We start from the raw sequence: 6451 nt of genomic DNA, 5'->3' as shown, positions 1-6451 counted from the left end.
AAACAAGTTTATCATTTAAATGAGCCTGAATTCACTTTTATTACATGATCATCTGTTGGAACAGATTTCTTTTTAACATATCTTAGTTTTTAAGTCATAGATAATGTAAATTTTGTATGAACGGATGGATAGTAAGTTAGTTCCTTTGTTTTGGCTTATAAACCTCAACTTTACCACAGAATAAAGAATGTAGGCCAGAGGAGGCATAATCAGTCACTTGTATAGAACAGTGTTTTTTTTCTATAATTTGGAGCTTTCTCAATAGACGGGTTCAGGCCTGATGCAACTGTAAAAAGATTACTTAGTGAATAGACTATGTGGAAACTGTACAAAATGTTATTAACTTTAATCATTAATAGCTTAAACTGCACTGTAACTAATTACTATTCAAACTAAAATACCTGGTTTTGAATTCTCAAGAAGGCGGAATGGGTACACAACCATACAACCTTGTACTTGGGGATGTGTCAATATGTATTTCAACAGAAACTTTGGCTTAAGAAGAGACACAAGCATTTAAAATAATGGCTTTAATCATCATTTTTAAGTATACAGTAGAGTGAAGTGTGCTTTAGTTAAATATATATTATACCAGTGATGTTGGCGAGGTTGGAAGTTACTCTTAATGTTGATAGCTATAAAAATCTACTTCTACATGACTAGACAATGAGAGAAATAAGCAATCCCTTTGAAACAAATTTTTAAAATAAAAAAAATGTTCACAGTGGTTTGTATCAACATTGTGCATTTAATGACAAAAACATGCACAGATTGAGCACCCCAGGGCCCTCTTTATATCCTAAAGGAAATGAGCATTTGCATTATTCATAGATTGTGATGAGTTTTTTTTTTTTTAAGGCCAGTTGTACACTTACCCCTTTGACAGAATAAACTGTCCTGGAGCTTTAACACCCTCATTAGAGTTATTTGCAAAAGGAAGAGAGAATTAAAAAACAATACATTTTTTTCTTGGGAGTGAAGCCTTTCATTTGCTGTTATAACCAGCAAATGCCACTTATTAATTAACTCACAAAATGGTAGGCAGCACCGCACGAACACACTAGTGGAGCAAGCTGGCCAGTACACATTACAGTTTTAAAACTGAAGGTTTTATACTATAGGTCACCAGTCTCAACTAGGCAACGTCAGAATGACATCCATTTCTTTGCTTGCTTTGTGATCAGACCCCTTGGAGGTGTTTTGGGTTCTGTGGCATTTGGCTTCTTTTCCTCTGCAGGCTTTAACATCTAAAAAGAGCACATTAGTCTTTCATCCACACTCATTATGGCACCTGCATTGTACAACTCTTCGTAATAATTGGGTGCAGAAAACAGATTGACCAATGGCCTCTGCAAAAAACTCATACCCATCTTCAACCACCTGGTGGGCTTTACATATACCATCTGAATCATGCCTATGGGGAACCCGTGCACCCACTTCTGCACCAAATGTGAAGGGCATTCTCTGTCATTTTCACCCCAACCTCAGACATCATTATTAAGGTCAGGCCACAAAAGGTCACAAAGAAAACTTTTATCTGATGCATCAGTTGATCACATAATTCTCTGAATCTGCTCCATGGATCAAAGATTTGGTGGTAAACCCTCATGACAGCAAAATATTTTTCTCAGCCATGATGGCTGCTGTCGGCAAACAGTTAAAGCAGTCTGTTAAAGTTTTCCATAGTTTATAATGAATGTAAAAGAAGATATAACAATAAAGTCTATAAATTCAGTTGACCCTGTTGCATTCGTGGTCTTGAGATATTTGCTTTATGCAACAGGAAGAGGCAGCAAGTCTCCAGTGACTGCTTCCCCCATTCACATGGTTTCCAAGGGATAGCTTTGTGGGGGAAAACCACTGTGCTCAAAAAGTTGAACCAAACTGTAATATTGCCACCCTGACATTGATATCACCACATCATTTTGAGTGGTGCTCCAAGTTCTAGTAGGATAGGCTAACTGAGAAAGAGCTCTCAGGATTTTAAGCACAGTCCTTGGATTTCATTTTCCTGTAGCTGGACATTCTTACTGGGTTTGGATACTTTCACTTCTAGTAGCCACTGGGTGATGTTGTGGATGTTGAGGTTTTTTATTTTTTTCTTTTTAAAATCATATTTTTATCGATTATGCTATTACAGTTACCCCAATTTTCTCCTCTTTGCCCCCCTCCACTCAGACCCCCTCCCTCAGGCAATCCCCACACCATTGTTCATGTCTATGGGTCATGCATACATGTTCTTTGGCTACAATATTTCCTATGCTATACTTCACATCTCTGTGACTATTCTGCAACTACCTATTTGTATGTCTTAATCCCTTCACCGTTTCTGTCCATCCCCTGAGCCCCCTCCCATCTGACAACCATCAAAACATTCTCTGTGTCTATGATTCTGTTTCTGTTATGCTTGTTTGTTTGCTTATTTTGTATTGTAGATTTAATTGTTAATAGATATGTATTTATTGTCATTTTATTGTTCATATTTTTATCTTCTTTTTCTTAAATAAGTTCCTTTAACTTTTCATATATTAATGGTTTGGTGATGAACTCCTTTAGCTTTTTATTTATTGAGAATATCTATTTGCCCTTTGATTCTAAGTGGTAGTTTTTCTGGGTACAGTAGTCTTGGTTGTAGATCATTGCTTTTCATGACTTTGAATATTTCTTGCTAATCCCTTCTAGCCTGTAAAGTTCCTTTTGAGGAATCAGCTGACAGCTATATGGGAAGTAAGTAAGTAACTGACTTCTTTTCTCTTCCTGCTTTTAAGATTTTCTCTTTGATTTTAACCTTTGGAAATTTTAATTGTGATGTGTCTTAGAGTGGGTCTCTTTGCTTCCATATTGGTTGGGACTCCTTGTGCTTCCTGGACTTGTATATCTATTTTCTTTGCCAAGGTAGGGAAGTTTTCTGTCATTATTTTTTCAAGTAGGTTTTCAATTTCTTTCTCTCTGTTCTCCTTGATCACCCCTGATGCGAATGTTGGTACACTTGAAGTTGTCCCAGAGGCTTCTTACGCTATCCTCATTTTTTTGGATTCTTTTTCCTTCTTGCTATTTTGATTGGGTATTTTTTGCTTTCTTATATTCCAAATCACTGATATGATTCTGAGCTTCATCCACTCTATAGTTGATTCCCTGTACACTTTCTTCATTTCAGTTGATGTATCCTTGATTTCTGAATGGTTCCTTTTTATGGTTTCCATGTCCTTTTTGGTGCTGTTGAAATTCTGTCTGAGTTCATCAGCTGTTCCCCTAAGTTCTTGGAGCATCCTCATGACCAGTGTTTTGAACTCTACATATAGTAGCTTGCTTTTCTCCATTTTGTTTAGCTTCTTATGGAGTTTTATTGTGTTATTTCCATTTGGGCCATGTTTCTTTGTCTCCTCCTTTTGGCAGCTTCCCTGTGTTTGTTTCTATGTATTAGGTAGAGGTGCTACATCTCCCAGGCTTGGTAGAGTGGCCTAATATAGTAGGTGTCCTATAGGGTCCAGTGGCACAGCCTCCCCTATTACCCAAGCTGAGTACCCCAGGTGCACCCACTGTGTGGTCTATGCACACTTCTCATCTTGTAGCTGAGACTTGATTGTTGTTGGCCACTCAATGGGAGGGATTTACCCCAGACGATCAACTTCAAGCCTTGGCTGTGACCACTACCATCAACCTCCAACCACTGTGGAGGATCAGCTGTGCAGGTACCTACTCCACAGAGCAGAACATACTTCAGCAGGGCTCTGGTGCCCACTGTTTGTCCCTTGAGTGCATCACGAGTGGAGGTAGTTGAGTGGTGGTGCACCAACATGGTCTGCAGCTGTCCACTGGGTGCACAGGATCTGGGGCTTCCTGGGAGGTGCAGGTCAAGGTCAGCCACCAACTGTGTTCTGTCCAGGGCCATCTGGCATAAGCTACAAAACTATCTGCAGATAGCAGCTACTGGTGCTGGGCTTAGAGGTGCCCAGGCAAAGCCAAGCTGTGATCCAAAGCTGGCTGCTGCTAGTGGCAGGTTTGGGGATACTTAGCAAGAGGTACAGGGCTTGCTGATGGTGGATGCTGCTTGTTTGAGAGGATTTAGGAAAATCTGAAGCATGAGCCAAGACCAGCCATTGGTATGGAGCAGCCACTGGAAACAGCTTGGGTGAGCCTGATATTTGGGTGGGGCAGAGCCTCAGGGAGTCACCAGGGCGGGGCAAACAGTATGCGTGGGATTGACGGAGCCTCAATGTGGCCCCTGCCTGCCAGCTCTGTGGGGGAGGTCTCAGCAAAGGAATAATGACCTCTGCCAGCAGTCTTGTCTGAGAGAAAGCTGCTCCTCCAGATCTCACCCTGATGCCGGACATTTCAGTTCTTCCCCATCGGCCTCTGGTGCCTTTAAATCTGCTCCCCCAGGACTGGAGCTCAGAGGGGAGTGAGTCTGAGTAAGTCAATGTGCAGGCTCTTTAAGAGGAATAGCCTGGGAATCTAGCAGTTTCTGTCTTCCACAGCCTCAATCCCTCTGGATTTTTACCACTAGAGGTTATGGGGACTTATCTTCCTGGTACTGGAACCCCGGGCTGGGGGTCCAGAAGGACTGGCACTGCTTGCTCCTGAGATATCCCTCACAATTTTTAGCCACCACATGTGGGTGTGGGACCAGCCCATTCTGTGTTTCCACCCCTCCTACCAGTCTCAATATTGTTTCTTCTTTTATTCCATAGTTATTGGACTCCCATTCAGCTCTATTTCTGGTGTTTCTGAATAGGGTTGTTCTGTACTTTAGTTGTAATTTTGATGTGGCTGTGAGAAGAGGCAAGCCCTTGTTTACCTAGGCTGCCATCTTAGCTTTCTTCCTGAATGTTAAGTTTTTCTATACCCATCACCACCCTCCCATCACCAACCCTCCTGCAGAGGCAGCAGCACTGGCTTATGCCTCCTGTCCCACACCAGGAGCATATCAATGGCAGTGGCATGGTGGTGGCAGCAGCCGTGGTGGGTCCCTCACCTCCTCTGCCCCAACAACCCCAGCTCCCTGCTCCCTCCTTCTCTCTCCACTGGAACCGTGAGAAGAACAAAATGGCCTTAAGCTAGTTTCATTTGCAACTAAAGTAGGGTGAGCAACGGAATCTAAAGTATTTCTGGGATGCAAGATTATCAGGGCTAAAACCTGGACAGTCCCAAGTAAACCAAGACTGTTGATCACCCTAATACCAGGTTCAGCCACAGAGGCTGGAGTCTAGATAGGAGGCTTTTGCAGCAGGTCAGGCAAGAGGTGATATGGGCATGAATTTGTAGTTGAGGAGGACAATCAGGGATGGATTCGAGGAGTATTTGGGAAATAGAATAGGCAAGACTAGGTAATCAGATGTAAGGATCGAGGGAGAATTCTTAAATGCCTCCCAGGTTTCCAGCTAAGGCAGGTTAGTGATGAGAGTGCTACCAAGAAAATTTTAGGGAGAGGAGATGGCTTTATTATTAGACCCATTATTTTTCAGGTCCTTGGGCTACCATCTTATTAAAACCTTCAGTAGGATGGGTAGGTATGATACTTGGACAAATATAAGCTAGATATTTTGATTCGATTTTGTTTTGTTCTGAGCATATAACAACTGTGGGTGAGATATATAAGAAAGGACACAGTGAAAAGCGCAGCAGTGGGCCAAGGACAGAAACTGGAGATTGAAGGTGGGATTTTTAGGAGGTAGACATAAGAAGAGACAAAGGAGAAGAAAAATGAGACTGATGTCACAAAGGACAATAGTGCAGAATGGTGAGTTTACAGAAGAGAATGATTCACATGTTAGAGGGGACCTGGAAGCAGAGATGGAAAGGTTTCATCAAATTTGGAAATTAGGTGTTCACTGGTCATTTTATTGGGAAAAATCAGTTTCAAAATACAGGTGGGAGGAAAAGCAGCCAACAGAGAAGATGGGAGGTGGGGAAGAGGACAGGGAAGGCAGACCACTCTTTATAGAAGAACAAAGAAGAATATATTCATTTGTTGAGCTTCTACTGGGAGAGCAGTAGCTTTTGCTAGCACTGTGGTGAGTATGACCTAGGATTACCATGTCAAGACCTTGCTTTAAAATTTCTACCAACTTCCTCCCCTTTTTTTATATGATCAGTACAAACTGTTACACTTTGACTGGACCCAACCTTCCTTTCTAGCCTTGTCAGCATTCTCCTTCACATCCTCCTCCCACAAAGATCTATGATACAACAGAAATCTTTAGAATTTAGCATTTGGATCCAGTTTTTGCTTCTGAGAATATCCTTTCTCTATTCTTACGAACAAACTCCTACTCAGCTTTCGAGACCCAACTGATTTATTACCTCCTCTGTGAAATCTTTTCTGACTCATTAAGGCAGAGCAGCTTTTTATGATAGCATTTACCACATTGTAAAGTGATTTATCTGTTTACCTCTTACTGCCCATTCCCCCTCCACCCACCCCAACCCCCATTTCTGGGAGATTCTTGTC

The 6451-nt window shown here is 41.7% G+C and overlaps 1 pseudogene; it reads right to left on the bottom strand.

The window, feature by feature from the left end:
* Positions 1-209: 209 nt before the first annotated feature.
* LOC118985419 (serine/threonine-protein phosphatase PP1-gamma catalytic subunit-like) lies at positions 210-3799 on the bottom strand (annotated as a pseudogene).
* Positions 3800-6451: the final 2652 nt, after the last annotated feature.

Source organism: Sturnira hondurensis, unplaced genomic scaffold (assembly GCF_014824575.4).
Source record: "Sturnira hondurensis isolate 20B ecotype Veracruz unplaced genomic scaffold, ASM1482457v3 Scaffold0000648, whole genome shotgun sequence".
NCBI lineage: Eukaryota > Metazoa > Chordata > Mammalia > Chiroptera > Phyllostomidae > Sturnira > Sturnira hondurensis.
Note: the sequence above shows the minus strand (reverse complement) of the source record. Positions and strands in the feature narration are given on the sequence as shown.